The following is a 17129-nucleotide window of genomic DNA, read 5'->3' on the forward strand; positions in this document are numbered from 1 at the left end:
TTAGTGGTGCACAGCATTATAAAATATTGTTACTATACAGATACAATAGGTGTAAATCACTCAAGTGCAGAGATAATAGTAAACTATAGTGAAAAATAATTTGGAAGTGATGGGTTTTGAGTATTTATTATTTTTGTTTTTTAATACAATTCATTTCATTCTAAGTTTATATAATTTAATTTTTAATAATGTCAGTTGTTTAAAATCCAGCTCACAAAATTCCTACTATTTTGGCTCTTGTAAGCTGGAATAAACTGGCTTTAGCATACATTTGGGACAATCCCAGAAACTCAAGATATATTATCACTGAGAATATATTATTATATGGAGTAAACCATTCCATGCACAAACTTAGATATGCACTATACATATTTAAAATTTAGTAATAAACTTATATAAATAAATCAATTGCAACCATATCTTGCCAATACTCTGAATTTATTTCTCTAGTGGTTTTCTAAAATTTCTTGAGAAGTTCATCTGTGACAGGCTGTTAGCTGCCCACTCCTGACCTCTCTTCCTGTCCTGCTTAGTAACAGAAATCTCAACTTTTATTTTGTCATATAGCTGCCCAGAATAAATGGCTATATTTCCTTGACTTTCTTGCAGTTAGGAGTGGTCATATTGAGGCAGGCTAGATTAGGGAATAAAAACACAAATCTGGACCCTTTCAGAAAAACACGGCCTTGGAAAAGGTGGCCGTGGGAATCCTCCCTGAGAACGATTCCTTACAAGTTGGCTTCTGGAAGCACCTTGCAAGAATATCCCCATTCAGAAGGGATTTCATCTGGGATCAAGGAAAAGCCCAGGATATTCTCAAGGGGCCTTCTCATTGGGCCCTCCCAGGGGATTGATGGGTGGTGTAACCAATCAAAACAGCAAACAACTGGGATTTCTCCAGCATTAGCAAAGGGGCAGAATAATGAATGGTTTAAAAAAACAAGTGCGGAAACTAAATTAGCCTGTTTTATCCTTTCTATCCCTGCCCATTAGCATGCAAGTAGACTTGGGGACTTGCAGTTTGTAATGGGGAATTGCAGTCCATAAATCAGCCTTTTAACCCCTTTTTTAGCCCTTTTCCTTTCTCTACCTGGGACCCATAATATGTTATTTTCTACCATTTCTCTTCTCTCATTTTCTTAATAAACTACTGGCCTAACTGAACTGGTGTGTACTTAAAAATTTTTTGTGTGTGACATAGCCAAGAAACTAGAGAAAATCCAACAACAATATGACTACCTTCCAGTCAAAGAGATGTGAACAGAAATGTTTTTGAGACCTCCAGAAAGGATTCTTAAAATAAGTTTCATCATCTAGGAAGATCTTTTTTTCCCTTCTTCTCTTCCTCCTTCTTCCAGTCTACAATGCTGATGTGATGGCTGGAGCTCCAGTTACCACTCTGGACCATGGAGTAAACCAGAGGATGTAAGTCATGTGACAATATGTGCAGCAGAGAGATGCCTTGGGCCCTGCTATGAACCTGCCAAGCCAGGCCTGGATTATCCCCCTCTAGATTTCTTTTACAGACTTCTATCTTATTTAACCTACTATTGGGGTTTCTCTTTTATGCAGAAAAAAACAATTTGTAACTAGCAAACTTTCATTAAATTCTCCTTCTGATTTAAGCTAGTCAAAGTTGGTTTTGCTACTTGCAACAAAAGGGTACAAACAGATGGCACAGTATTTGTCTTGGTTTTCCAGGCCACTATTACAAATGCCACACAATGGGTTGGCTTAAGCAGCAAGAATTTTCTGGCTCGTGGTTTCAAAGGCTAGAAGTCCAAATTCAAGGCATTGGCAAAGCATTGCTTTCTCCCCGGACACAGCAGCATTCTGGATACTGGCTTGCTGCCCTCTGTGGGGTTCGTTGGCTTGCATCTCTGCCTTCTCTTGCCTGGTGACCTCTCTTTCCTTATGTCTGCTCTTCTGGTGTCTGTGGGTTTCCAGCTTCTTCTTGAAGAATTGTATCTGTCTAGTGGCCTTCCCTGACTCACTGTGTCCGAATTTCTTCTGCTTATAAATGACTCCACTAATATGGGTTAAGGCCCACCCTATTCATTTGGGCTAGACCTTAACAAAACTAAAATTATCAAAAGGTCCTTTTTATTAATGGCAGACACCCACAGGAATGCAGATTAAGAACAAGTCTTTTCCTGCAGTACATAATTCAGTCTGCCACAGTATTCATAGTTATAACATCATAATTTGCTACTCCTCTCTTTATTCACTTTAAGGCTTATTGAAAGTGAATGTGTTCCCTGAAGGCAGTATCTGCAGTGATTTTCAAAGACAATGTACTCAATGATTAGGAAAAATAGGGTGGAGGAGTGGAAAACTGGCCCAATCTCTTCCACAAGTAAATCCAATGGGGAAAAAAAAGTCAGGATTCAAGAGTAAAAGCTAATTAAGAGACATAGCAAGCACTTGCAAGTTGGGGGCTTTGATTGGATCTTGGTTTGAATAAACCAGGGGCAAAAGGTATTTTGGGTAAATTTGGAGAAATTGTCTATGTCATAGGTTGATGATAAAGAACTATTGCTAATTTTTTTAATGTATGATAATGGTGTTGGAGTGAAGTTGGAAAAATGTGAGGATATTTTTAGACACAAATATTATCTATTTAGAGGCAAATAACAGATTGCCCATCATTTACTTCTAAAAGTTTAGCAAGCAAGCAGATGAATGAAAGATGGCAAAATACTAAAATATAAATATAGGGTTTGAAATATGGGTGTTCATTATACCATTATACGTTTTTTATCATAGTTTTTAAATTGTATCAGGTCAAGGAAACCAATGGAATTTATCAACATGGAACTGCCTCTTTGGACATATATTCCAAACATACATCCATTATTTTCATTCCATGGGAAAGAAATCAACTCAAAAGGATCTCGCCTTTTGCTAAAGTCTACCCTTAACATCCTAAGATAGTCATAACACATAAAAAACTTGGTGCACAAGGTTTCTGACAGACATAACCCCTAAAGCAGAACTAAAACAACAACTGGAGGACATAACGGGTATTTATTAATAATTGCACCCCCATTGCCTGGGTCCGACTGCATGAGGTATAGTGTGGCTGTGTGTGGTGAGAGAGGTCTGGACCCATTTCTCATGCCAGGGGTGCGGGTGGGGGGGGTACTAAAGCCAAGGTCCTTGGCTCTGATGAGCCTCAGCTGTCCCAGTGCCTATACCCCAAACAACATTAAACAATGAAATAGCTGCCAACTGGTGTGTCCAAATAAAGAGCTTAATATCGGAGTCCAGAGGAAGTGGCCGATTTCGGAAAGGCATTTCCTGGCATGGTGGAACAGACGGGGATAGATGTTGAAGCGGAGGCTGGAGAACGTCCTGTGTGTTTCATGAGGTTTGGCTGCTGCACATAGACCCACTCCTCCTTGCCCCTCAACAGCGCCTACAGCACTGTGTCCTTGCCAAAGCCGTTGTGGCAGTACACCGCAACAGGTAGGTGAGGGTCCCGCAGGCCACCAGGGCAGGGAAGAGCATGGCTGGTGTGCAACACTCAGAGGCAGGGGCCACACTGTACCTGGAAGGACTCAACCGCTGCAGTTCCAGGAAATAGTGGCGCCCCACCACTCAAAAGGACCCATGCTGTACAGGGAGAAGAGCATGATGGGCCAGCTGAACCCCAGGCGTCCAGCAAGCTGCATGTATACACAGATCAGGAGGGGCTCAAGCAACATGCCCATGCCAACCCACTCCAAGCTCTGTGTGGGCTCTGGGTCGAAGTAGAGCTAGAGCATCTCAGTTTGCTGGAGCTTCAGATAAGGGGCATCTGAGCACGAAGAAGTTGTTCCAAGATGGAAAGAGCTGTTCTTCTGAGTCGGGGACATCTTCTACCATCAGGATGCAGTCTATGTTGTAGGGCTGCACAGATAGCTCCAGGCAATAGGCATAGTCCTGCTTCTCTTTCTCAAAGGAGTTGGTGGAAGGGTCATTGCCATATTCATCCTCAGTGCCCTCGTAGCAGTTGGCCATGGGACATACTTGGGCAGCAGCTTGGCATAGAAATGGTTCACAGTCTGCTCCACATTGCACAGGAAAAGTTGGTGGCCCATGCACTGTTGAAGCAACCGATGGAACTAGGACACCACCTGCAAGACATCAGGGAGGCCAGGCTGCCTGTCCAGGTGATGACGGTGATGACCATCCAGAGGCAGAGAATGGCCTGCCAGGCAATGGGCACTGAGTCATTGGCAGAGGGCAGCTCCTCAAAGTAGTGGAGGGCAGCTTCACCCTCCTTCAAGCTCTGCAGCAGGAACTTTTGGCTCATTCGGTTCAGATGCCAAGGACTCAGAAAGAAGTAGGAGTGCAGGAGGCGGGGACAGGCAGAGGGTCCAGCAGGTCAAACATCATCACTGATGGGATGAAGAGCTGGACAGCTGAGCTGCCCCAGGAGTCTCCTCAGCCTTGGGAGGAGCACGGCAGCTGGGCAGTGGAGGCGCTCATGAGGTCCATTTCTGATCACGTCTGGTCCCAAGAACAAACCATTATGGAACTCAAGCCAAAATCATCACATGCAGAACCTACTGCAGATGGGGGTGGGGGGCGGCTGGTTCCGTTCCCAGCACACTCCAGGGGCCACCTCAGGTGTGGCCACCAGGCTGGCTTCATCTGTGCCGAGTGCCCTTGCTGCATCCCCACAGCTTCACCTCATCTCCCTGAGCGACTCTGGCACAGGGCTCCTCGCTCTCCATCTGCCTGTGAGACCCACAAGTTTCCCAGGGGGCCACAGTGCACCAAGCCACTCCTACACTTTTTGATATATTTGAAAATTTTCATAGCAAAAGATATTTTTTAAAATGTACGTAAGGGAGGATTTAAATTGTTTATGCAATTACAAAATAAACTTCCTGTAAAATCCAGTCAATGTTTATAACTTAATCAAGTAGGACATTTGCTTGGTGATGACTGAAGAATTCAAAATGATCCTGTAAATTATTTCCACATTGTGACAAAAAAATTCTCCAATTGGTCCATTTCTCTAAATGCTTTGCTCCTTTCCTCCCCAAAGCAGACTGGAAAAGAAGCTCACGATGAAGATGGAAGTAATGCTGTAAAAGAGTGGATCAGAGTCCTGCAGATTTTAGAACTGAGAGGAAGAATCGGCCGTGGAATAACGTAAATGTCTGGCCAAAGCCAAAATCTGGCTAGGCTCCATTTATGTTGTGAAAGGTCTTTGGCCACAGTCCTGATGTCCTAACCTCTGAGGTTGCATCATTCTTCCCACAGTTGCTTCTGGACTGAATGTCAACAGCAGATGACGTGAACATAACCCAGGAGAGAGGATAAGGTGGCATTTTTCTTTTTTTTTTCTTTCTATTTTTGGAGCTGGCTTGGGGTGGGGGAGGACCACATGCCTAAACAGTTTCAAGAGAGATTCCTCCCAAGGATTCTCTGTTCCCTGAAAATATACAAATCTGTGAAAAAATAACTTCGGAAGTAAGGACAAAGTGAAAGGTAGAAGGGTCATTAGTAGTAAAATTCTCATTTTTTCTGAGCTGTTTTGCCACAACCCCTCCCTCCCCTGAAGCCCTCACATGACTTCTCAAGATGGCCAAATGACTTCTCCCGTGCTAGTTATTGCTTAGATGGAATGGCAGCACAGCCAGGGAATATAATAATGACTGAATAGATTAACAATGGGTTAGGAAACTTGGCTTCCTAAAAGCTGTTGAAATGTTGTTGTTGTTTGTTTGTTTTTTTAATGTAAACTTTATTTCAACTTCAAAAAGTAAAATACAAAAAGAAGTTTGACACATTATAGATGCATGACTATAAAAATTCTTTCCATACACACTTATTCCCCTTTAATCCTGAAAACAAACTCAGCTGTTTCTCCAGTGTTCAGAAAGATATATAAATGAGCACAGATTGGTTAAATGACATGACCAAGGTCTCAAGATCTCCTTGTTAATGAAGAAAATGAAAAAAATGTTTTATCATAGTCATCTCATAAAACTAAATCCCATATTCTTTTTTCATTTTTTAACGAATCAATTCCATTAATAAACCAATAAAGCATACATTCATCCAAAGTACACAATCAATGGTATTTGGTGTAACCACATAGTTGTGTACTCAGTGGCTTAAGCACCTGCTTGCCATGTATGAGGTCCCGGGTTCAACCCCTAGTACCTCCTTTTAAAAAAAGCTCTCAGAAATGCTTTTTAAAAAGAGGCTGGAGGCAGGTCTCTCCTAGAAAGGTTAAGATGAGTCACTGAACTTCTGCCTTTTTACTTCAACTATTTCTTCCCTACCATTTGGTTTCTAAGTTACCTCTTCTCTACATTAATTCACAGTTCTCAAGCTCTGTTATCTTCTAATATCTCATGGTTCCTTTCATCCATTCCCAATATGTGACAGGTCTATTTAAAATAAAGCCCAAATATATTAGGCTTCATTTTTGAAGAAGTTTTGGACCACAGAGAGGTTCAACATGGCAGGGGAGGAATACTGGTGTGGGGTGTTATTGGTGGGGGGCACATGTTTTGGAGGAAGTTCTCCAGGGCATGCATATAAGGTACATAAAAATATTCGGATATATGTTGGGTATTTTCATAGTAGTTACAGTTACAAATGAAAGTGAACAAGTGCTGAGTTCCTACCCAGGTGAGCTCTATCACATTCCCCAATGGAACAGCAAAAGACCAATGTGCAAAAGCAATGTGCAAAGTGCAAAAGCAAAGGCCAATGAAGAAGGATGGTCCAATGATGAGCCCTTGCTACTGATGACTATGCTTATGAACCTGTGTGCCTGAAATATGAACTAAGCCTAGAGCTGCAGAGTGCCTAAGAGTTACCTCCTGAGAGCCTCCATGTTGCTCAAATGTGGCCACTCTCTTAGCCAAATTCAGCATGTAAATGCATTACCTTCCCCACACTGTGGGATGTGAACCTGGGGATGAGCCTCCCTGGCACTAAGGGATTCCTACCAATCACTCACTGGTGATGCAACTAGAAAGAGACCTTGAATAAAAGGGTCAACTCAGACCAGCAGAATATCTCAGCCTACATGTAGGATCACGTGTTAAAAACTGCTTTTTGACCTTGAATAAAAGCAGGAAATGGCAAAGACAAATGAGTTTATATGGCTGAGTCTTCAGAAAAAAGTCAGGAGATCATCAGAGGGGTTGTGCTTATGCACGCCTCAGCAGGACCCCAGAGACAGCCAAAGTAGATGCAACCCCAGGTACTGGTTCTCCTGAGGGCTACGGAGACACAGAGGTTCTATGGTCATGGCAGATGGCTCTGGACTTCAGGGCCATGTCAGTGGAATTTGTGTTCCTGAGTGTGATAGAGTTGGACTCATATGTGACCTTTCTACACATGCCTCTTCTGTCACAGTTACTGAACTTGTGGTTGGTGCTAGGGTTGGTGTAAACTCAGGAGATATGAATCTTTGGCCAGCTGGACCCTGAGCCTCAGCAGAGTTGCAACTCCTACCCTCTGGTTCATTGGACTTACCCAGGCCAGATAATAGGGAGGTGAAGAAGGTCAACCACCACACCAGGGAACCAAGAGTGCCTACAACTGCAAGCAGGAGAATTGTATCCATCATCCATGTGGACTCTAAGCCCCCTCTCAATATAGAGGTGAAGTAGACATCACCATCCCAGCGTCCACAGGATGGAGGAATAAAACATGGATTAGAGTGGATTTACTGGTATTCTACTATGGAACTATTGTGTCTGGTAATGGAAGAAATTGTAGCATTGATGTGGAGAAAGTGGCCACGGTAGTTGCTGAGGGAAGGGAGAGGGAAGAAGCGATGTGATGTGGGGGCATTTTCGGGACTTGGAGTTGTCCTAAATGATATTGCAGGGACAGATGTTGGACATTATATATCCTGCCATAACCCACTGAATGTACTGGGGGGAGTGTAAACTACAATGTAAACTATAATCCATGTGGTAGAGCAGTGCTCCAAAATGTATTTATCAAATGCAGTGAATGTGTCACAATGATGAAAGAGGTTTTTGATGTGGGAGGTGTGGGTGGGTGGGGTATGTGGGAACCTCTTATATTTTTTGAATGTAAAATTTTTTGTGATCTATGTATCTTCAAAAAAATCTATGTATCTTCCATTTTAAAAATTGATGGGGGTGGGGGTTGGGGAGTGTGGTATATGGGAACCTCATGTTTTTTAATGTAACATTTTGTGTTATCTATTAGCTTTCTTAAAAAGATAATTAAAAATAAAATAAGACCCAGGTCACTTAGCATTTTGTATCAAAGGGTCAGAGAAAGAGGTAGAAGGTGAAGTTTGAGGTCTGTATAATTGGGGATGGTGAAAATAAATGCTAGAGAAGATTTGATCAGTTTGTCTCAATGTCCTGAATTGCCTGGAAAGATAATATAGGTGAAAGGTATTTGCCTAGTGCCTGGTCTACCACAGATCCACAGGAAAGTTATTTTTTTTTATAGATGGAAACAAGGCCGCCCTATGATACACCAACAGCGAGGTGTCCCAAGAGCATTTGGGATTCTGGGGGTCTGGTAGCAGCTCTCTCCTGCCCCTTCCTTTGGAAACACTAGCCTAGTATGAAGCTGATGGGCCATTGCCTTTCTGCCTTTATTTGACGAACTTTTCCCGGGTGTCAGCTTTCTGGATAGAAAACCTTCTCCTAAGTTTTACTTTCCATGGCCTTCCCTCTGTTGAACTCTGCTGCGTAGAAAAACAGCGTCTGACTAACTTGGCTCCATTTATTCTGGCTCATGTTGAAGCAACTGGACGGCCTGGCTCCAAGTCCAAGGAGATCGAGCAAGCCGACCACATGGCGACCCTCCCCCTCCCTCACAAGGCTCCTCCTGCCCAGTCTAGTTTGTGAATAGTTCTTGGCAAATACCCCGGAGGAGAACAGAGCCACCAACAATAGCAACTCCCTTTTTTTAGCTTGATTCTCTAGCTACCAGGACTGTGAACTTCGGAAAACCAAAAATAACCTGTGTAATTGCAGAGGGTAACCCTAACCATCTATTTCTGCTATTACCGACAGTAGATGTCATTTCAGTAGATATTAGCTGCTTATAGTGGAAAGGGAACTGGGCTTATAGCCAGACCTAGATTCAAGACCTAGGTCTGCTATTTACTAATTTTATGACATATGACAAGTCACTAATTTGAATCTGTCAGGATTAAATGAACAAATGAACATGGAAGTTTGTGGAAGTCCACAAAGGGTTACACAAAGCTAAACTATGACTATTGAGAAATGGGGATAGTTTGGAAGTTTCAGGAAAAGGAGTAATTAAAATATTCAAGGGAAGCGGATGTTGTTCGACCAGTTGTGTGCCTGCCTACCACATGGAAGGTCCTGGATTTGGGTCCCAGTGCCTCCTGGAGAAGACGAGCAAATAATGAGCAGATAGACAAGAGAATGGTCTGTGGGAGGGGGGAGGATAAATAAAGAAAAATAAAGTAAATAAATAAATCTAAAAATATATATTCAAGAAGCTCTTGAATCAAGGTGGTTCTTACCCTCTGCTCAACATCATGCTCAGTCTTAAAAACAACCCAAATGCAGTTAATTTCTATTTAAAGTTAAAGGCAGTCTTCCCTTTTGTTCACAAGGAAGTGGGAAGTGGGAAAGTATTTATGGTTCCTTTCATATCAAGGAATGACCTAGTAGAAGACAAATCCTTACACCTGACGAATACAAGAAAGAGGGTCATCCACTTACATATCAGCTATGCTGGCAAACCAGCCTTTTCTGATATCAGGTATGTGTGTGACTTAGAATTTCTTAGTGAAAGAGATCAGTTCTTCAGACTAAGAAATATTTGTTTCTGTATTACTCTTTCAGATACATAAAAAGGAAAAGATAAGTAGGTTTCTAAGGTGATACAATTTCTTCACAACTGCCACCTGGCTGACAGTGATTCTGAGCCCACCTGATTTCAGGGATGGGAGAATGGGCTGAAATACAACAGTAAACAGCCACATGCCCACCACCTTGCTTAGATGCAGAACAACTGCCCACATGAGCCTTGTGAACTCTGTGCCATTCTGTCTCCTTCCTTTCCACTCTAGAGACAAACACTTTGCTGCACTTTGAACTTCTCATTTCCTTCTTTCCTCTATGTTTTACCAAATATGTATCCTAGACAGCATGTTGATTTGTCTTGCTTATGACCTGGTCAGTGAATGGAACTGTATCACACATGTTCTTCTGTGACTTGTTTTTTCACGCAACTTTAGGTCAGATTTTGTGTATAGCTGTTATTTATTTTCATTGCTAGTCGGACCTCATATCTATATATTCCACAATTTAACAGTTTTCCTCCTGATAGTCAGTAGGGCAGTTTCCAGTGTTTTGTTATTACAAATTGTTTTGCTATAAGCATTCTTATAGTTGTCTCCTGAAACATGTGTGAAAGTTTCTCCAGAGTATGTATACCTAGGGTAGAATTCCTAAGTTTGGATGATAGCCTGTCCTATTCTGATTGCCAATACATGTTGCATCCTTCCTTCCTCCCCTGAATATTCCAAGGGGGCATGAATTCTCTTCTTGCTTACTTTATGAACTGGATTGAATGTCTCTGTTTGGGAAGAGGAGGGGAAGGAGGTGGTGGAGCTTCCCAGGGTAGATTCTATCACTTTCAGCCACAGTTTTGGGAGATTAAAGCTAGAAAGTGGTTGAGGCAAGATGGCACATTCACACTGGCTCTGTTGAGCATGGGTGTGAGGTGAGACTCTACTTGATGGGACCAGGGCCTCAGCCTGCATTAGCATCAGCATCACAAAATCCACAGCAGAATGTGGGGCATCAAAATTAAACAGATGGCACTTCATTTTGAGAGTTTTCTACTTGATTTAACCTACAGTAAGGAAAGCTGGGAATGGTTCTCTGAGGATGCTTCCACAAGTACTTTCTGCTCTGGCTCCCATTTAAGGGCTTGGCTTCAAAGGTTGCTGTCTACTTGGGCTCAGGTATCAAGGTACCAATGAGCTCCATCTTTTCTCAATCATGGCCTCTGTGTTGCTCCTCTCCAGTCTTAGACAGAATGTCCATCTCCCTCCTGCAGGATGGGACCACTGTTTTTGTAGTCAGACTGGCTTTGCAGTTAGTAAAGCAAGCCAGTAACTAAAGGACAAACATTACATGTCCTCACCGACATGAACTAAGCAAACTGAGCAGACTCACAGAGATAGGTTATCAGGAGACAGAAAGGGAGTCAAGGGTGGTGAGCTGATTGTCACTACGGGTAAAACCTACGGGAAGGTGGAAGGGGGGTGTTTTGGCAGTGGATGGGAGCGATAATGGTGCAGGGATGTGAGAGGGGTCATTGGTGCTGGAGTGTGAGGGTGAGCAGGGTAGGGGGCTTGGGATGGACTATCTATGGAGCTGGGGGGGAGGACTGGAGGAAGGAACAGGTGAATTCTGGGGATTTGTTGGTCTGTGGTTGAAACTACAATGGTGGGGATATTCTTTTGGTGAATGGCAGGGGAGGGGCCCTAGTGCAGGGCGTTGGTGGTAGGGGGATATGTGGGAAAGGGTGCACCTGGTGCAGGCTCCTATGGAATATGAATGTGTTCATGTGGCCATAGGGTGTTATCTCAGTGGGTGGAGACGTACACAATAAACAAGAATATATTAAAGTACCATCCTGGGGAATTCTCCTACATTCTCAAATAGAGGGGCAAGAACATCTTGAGCACAACGGCAGTGCCTAATAAAAGAAAAAAGGGAGTGAAGGTGGCTCAAGCCATTGGGCACCTTCCTCCCACATGGGAGGTCCCAGGTTTGGGTCTGGTGCCTCCTAAAAGAAGACGAGCAGATACAGAGAGCAGACAGCGAGCCCAAACAATCGGGGGGGGGGGGGGAGGGGGAAGGGGGCAGGGGATGGACAGCTAAAAAAATAAATCTTTAAAAAAAACAACAAAAAAAGGGAAGTGGATGTGGCTCAACCAGTTGGGCATCTGCCTACCACACAAGAGGTCCCAGATTCGGTCCCACGCCTCCTAAAGAAGACAAGCAGACACTGCACCTACCACAGTGAGAGCTAGATGCCCACACACCGCTGCAATGAGCAGACACCTAAACAAGCAGATGATACTGGCCAGCAGATGCCGCAGCCCTTGTAGAGGGGGTGTGGCTCAGGCCGTTGGGCACTCCACTTCCCACGTGAGGTTCTGGTGCCTCCTGGAGGAGGCGGGTAAACAATGAGGAGACAAAGAGAACCATCTGGGGGAGGTAGAGGGGAAAAATTAAAAATAAAATAAAAAACAAATAAATCTTAAAAAAAAAATAGAAATAAAATAGACCAGTATGTCAAGCCCTCAATATTAACGCATGTAACTATGAGCCTTATTGTTCAAAAATTGAAACTCAGTGGTTGCCATAGGTTCTGAGGGGAGGGGGAGGGAGGAATGGGTGGAACACAGGGCAGTGTTGGGGCATTGGAGTTATTTTGCATGATCCCACAATGGCAGATATAGGCCATTAAACATTTTGTCAGTGCCTATAAAAGTATATGGTGCAAAAGGTAAAACAATATGAACTACTGACCATGGCTAGTAGCAATACTTCAATACTGGCTCACTGATTGTTACAAATGTACCATACTCATATAGGATGTTATTGGTAGGGGAGAATATGAGGGGGAGGAAATGAGGAATCCCCTGTATTTTCTTTTTCTTTTTTCATGATTTGATTTTTTTATTTTCTGAAATGGAACCATTGTACATTGTATTATACAAACCATATCTACTGAGGGAATAAATAAGTGAAAAATTATACTGCTGTGCAACACACCAAAAAGAGTCATAAAAGGAAAAATAATTGATAATGGTGAGAAAAGGTCTTTATACCTGTACCAGGTCCCAAGCAATAATGAACATTCCAGACCATTGCACCGCTTGATAATGGGCCATCACCACCCTACATGGATCAGTCGACTGTCTGCCTTCGGCAATGTCAAGGTGCGTGGGGAGTAAGTCTGCCCTGGGAGCCCTTTAGGCCTTGAGGCCTGGTCCGTGGAAGGCATTCACTGAGGTCCCCTGCCCCTAGCTAAGCCAGCTGGAAGGTCTTAGATTCTGTGGTGGGAAGTGGGGCAATGGGTGCAGGGTGGGGGAGCAGTGGCTCCAAGGTGCAGATGTGTCAGGTAAGGAAGCACATGTGGAATTTTGCAGTCTACTCACTCTGCGTGGAAGGCCTTCTCAGTCAGCGCTGAGTGCAGGGCCATGACGCTTTGCCTAGCACGGCCGTGGCAGGGTTCAGTGGGACCTGGCCACTGCCCAGACCTGCAGGCACTTCAAAGAAAAACTAATGACAGCTTTGGTACGATGGGTGCCATGTTCATCCTCAACCATAACAATTCCCCTTGCCCATCCAGAGGCCACAGCCAGGTGACCCTCAGTGATGCTTTCTGTGGATGTGTTTGTTGGCTTCTCCTTCAGCTGTCTAAGTTACAACTTCTGGTTTCCCAAAAAGAAAAGGAAATAAACATCCAAATTCAGCTCTCACCAAAACGGAGTTTTGCTGCAAAGAAAAAATGTTATTCTAGTTATACAGGATCTGGAAGTAAAGCCGCCTAGAGATTCATTAAGATGTAACATATGGGGGATTTTTTTGTCAAGATGCTGGATGCAGTTCTCAACAGAACTGACTGCCTGAGTATGAAAATTTATAAGTAAAGGATTTTTTTTTAAGACCCTTCACGTTTCAACATTAAGATGAGGGACGCAGCAGGCTGGGGTTGCTGCTGTCCTGTCTGATGGAAGAGGCATATTCGAGGGAGCTCTGGCTTCCGCTGTCATCGTGCACGTCCATCATTCCCAGGAGGCTGTTTTCTGGCGTGGTCACCTCTGAGCCGCATTTCTCACCTTTGCCCTTTTTCTTGTTCTCGTTATTATCATCAACTTTTGGCTCTGTCACAGAGACCCACTTGTAGATTCTCAGGGATGTGTCTCCCACAGTCACCCACTTTTCCCATTTGCGCACTGTTAGAAGGTGCTTGCTGGGACACGGAGACTGATCATTGCAGGCATAAAGTTCATTGAGAAGCAATCACAGCAGAATGGGTCTGAAGATTAGACTTTAGGTCGCCCCTGGAAGGGGTGGTTAGGAATTTATACAGTATTCCAAAAGGCAGGGGAATTGTTAGTTCAAGGGGAGGGAGTTAGGAACTGAGTATAGCCCAGGGCCAATGAGGGGTTGAAAAAGCAAATTCTTTCCCTTGTATGGTTACTGGGGTAGTGGGCTAGGAAGTGATGTAGTCTTGGACTCTAAGAGGGGCTGACGGAGCTTTGGTCAGGAGGGAGTGGAAATTCTTACCTTGCCCTGTTCCATCGCCCTGTGGTTTCTTGCTTCTAGTGAGGAGATGGTTGGTTGCTTTTACGCACACCTGGGCCATGGTTTGCTCAATCGGGCATGTGGCCCCTGGGTGGGGTTTTGCTTTTCTGTGTGTTACAGTCTGTTAATCATATACTGTGACCTTTACCAGGGAACCTCTAATGCGCACTTTCTTGATACCTGCCATGACCCTCTTGGTATCATTTTTGGCCCGGCTTTTGGTCTCAACTTGAACTGACCCGCCCAACATGGTGCTGGTGGGGAGAGAGAGGCTGGGGGAGCATGCCCGTCGGGCCTGCTCACACTCTCACTCGCTCACTCACACAGACACACACACTGATGCGAGAGCATGCTCACGTGCACAGACACACACACACATGTGCACGAAGCCTCCCCCTGCATTTTCTATGTGAATTTTCTGTAACCTAAAACTTCTTGGAAAATGAAGTGAAAAAAAAAAAAAAAGACATTGGGATATAGAAGAAATTTCCAACATACATGAAAGATAAGAGAGCTTATGGAGATGAAAGGCACAATGAAAAAATTTTTTTAATTTTATTTTTTAATTTTTCATTGTATTTTCATTATTTTGTTGTTGACTCTTTTGGGGGAAGTTTTGGGTTGCAGAGGGGTTGCAGCTGTGGTAGTGGAGGTTCACTGATGTGGAGTGTCAGTGGGGAGGCATGTTTAAATGGTGGTGTACCTGGGGCATGCCTCTATGGAGTGTGAGTGTGTTCATGTGGTCATGGGGTATTGTATCGGTGTTGGAGACCCACAGGAATAATGAATTCCAATAGTGGCAAGTCCTGCTACATTCTTTCATAGAGTGGTGAGAATTGCTGGAATACATGGGCAGTGCCTAGCAAAGGAGGGCAGACTAATGCACCAGACCCTTGATATTGATGCTTGTACTTATGAACCTTCTTCTTGTGAAATCAAAACTTGGCTTGGTAATATATATTGGCTAAGATTTATCTCCTGAAGGCCTCCTTGTTGCTCAAATGTAGCCTCTCTCTAAGCCAAACTCAGCATAAAAAATTCTCTGCCTTCCCCGCAATGTGGGACATGACTCCCAGGGATGAGCCTCCCTGGCAAGGAGGGATTAATATCAAGCAGCAGTTTTTGATACATTTGGAGAAAGACTAGACCAAATGGGGGAAATATTAAATACAAATGAGTTTTAGTGACTAGAAAATTTCAGAGAGAGTCAGGAGGTCATTCCAGAGGTTACGCTTATACATGTTTCAGGAGTTTCTCACTGTCTGTGACAGTAAACAGTGCCTCAAATAGCAGTGCTCCTGGGGGTTCTAGAAACATCTAGAAAATATAGGCAGGGAAAACAACCCCAGAAAATCAGCACCCACATCAGTGGACCTTACCTTGGAACATATGATAATCCATCTCCCCCAATGCATGAGAATTAGATTCATTTATAATTTTCCTATATATGGTTCTTCATACCATTTATTTGAACCTATAATTAGCATTATACCCATTAAATATGTGCCCAGACACCCGAATCTTCTGGCTGTTCATATGCCAGGTGAGACTTGAATCTCAACAGAGTTGCAGCAACACCCACTCTCCAGTTCATCAGACTCACTCAGGACAACTAACAAGAGGATGATGATGGACAATGCCCAACCCAAGAAGCAGAGAGTATCTTTAACTGCAAGCAAGACAGTTCCACCATCTTCTCCATGGGATCTAAACCCTCTCTCAATCAGAAGCAGAGTTGGGCATAACCATCCCAAAATCTTCAAGATAGAGGAATGAACAAACTTAAGTGGGGAATGCAACTATGAACTAAAGTAAAGTTATTATTATTCTAATAATGGAAGAACTTCTAGTATTGATATAAAGGCAGTGGTCACCAGAGGTTCTGAGGGGAGGGAGAAGGAAGAATAGGTGTAACATGGGGGTATTTTTGAGACATTTGCATCATTCTGCATGACATTACAATGACAGATACCAGCCATTATACATTTTGTCTTAGTCTATAAAATTGTGAGGTGCAAAGTGCAAAACATAATGTAAATTATAGACCATGGTTAGGAGCAATACTTCAATATGTGTTTACTGATTGTAACAAGTGTACCACACCAGTGAAAGATGTTGTAATGGAGGAAAGTGTGGGAAGGGCAGGGAATGCGGTATATGGGACTCCCCTATATTTTTTATGTAACATTTATGTAATCTAAAGCTCCTTTAAAAATAAAAATAAAAATTATTAAAGAAGAATAGAAAGAGGCAATCCTTCTGGATCTCTTACTTGCAGCCATTGAACTAGATGTAGATAAGTTTCTCTATCCTGATTATGAAATGTCCTAGAATCCTTCATGGTTAGACTGCAACTGAAGAAGCTTTTAGGAGTGGAGAAGCTCTATCTGCTGCCTCCTGGGCTGCTCCAGCCTTTTCTCTTTTTGTAATTTATAAGGTTCCACAGCTGGCCAATGACTGGCAGTAAGATGATTTTCAAGTTGACTTCTCCTGTTTGTCCTGTCACTACTTTCACTTGTGCTGTGGTTTCAAGAATCCTCCTACTGAGAGATCTGCACTTTCCCCCTTCTTTCCTCTCTTTCTAGGCTTCAGCACTGGACTAGGAAACTCTCTGCTTTCCATCCCTTTCACTTACGTAGCCTTCACTCTGCAATGTAGAGAGGAGAGAGGTCTGCACTGGACTTCCTGCTGTTTTCACAGCAGACTTGCTGGGAGTCTCTGCCAACATGCTGGAAGTACCCTCCAAGGACATGTGCAAGAGGCACCTTCCATGACCACCTGAGCTCCCTCTGAGGACCTGGTGGTGGT

General features: G+C 43.5%; 1 pseudogene; it reads right to left on the reverse strand.

Annotated features, from left to right (window-relative positions):
- Positions 1-3191: 3191 nt before the first annotated feature.
- On the reverse strand, positions 3192-14382 carry LOC101427387 (post-GPI attachment to proteins factor 4-like; annotated as a pseudogene).
- Between the last annotated feature and the right edge of the window lie 2747 nt (positions 14383-17129).

The sequence above is a fragment of the Dasypus novemcinctus genome, chromosome 6 (genome assembly GCF_030445035.2).
Source record: "Dasypus novemcinctus isolate mDasNov1 chromosome 6, mDasNov1.1.hap2, whole genome shotgun sequence".
Lineage (NCBI taxonomy): Eukaryota > Metazoa > Chordata > Mammalia > Cingulata > Dasypodidae > Dasypus > Dasypus novemcinctus.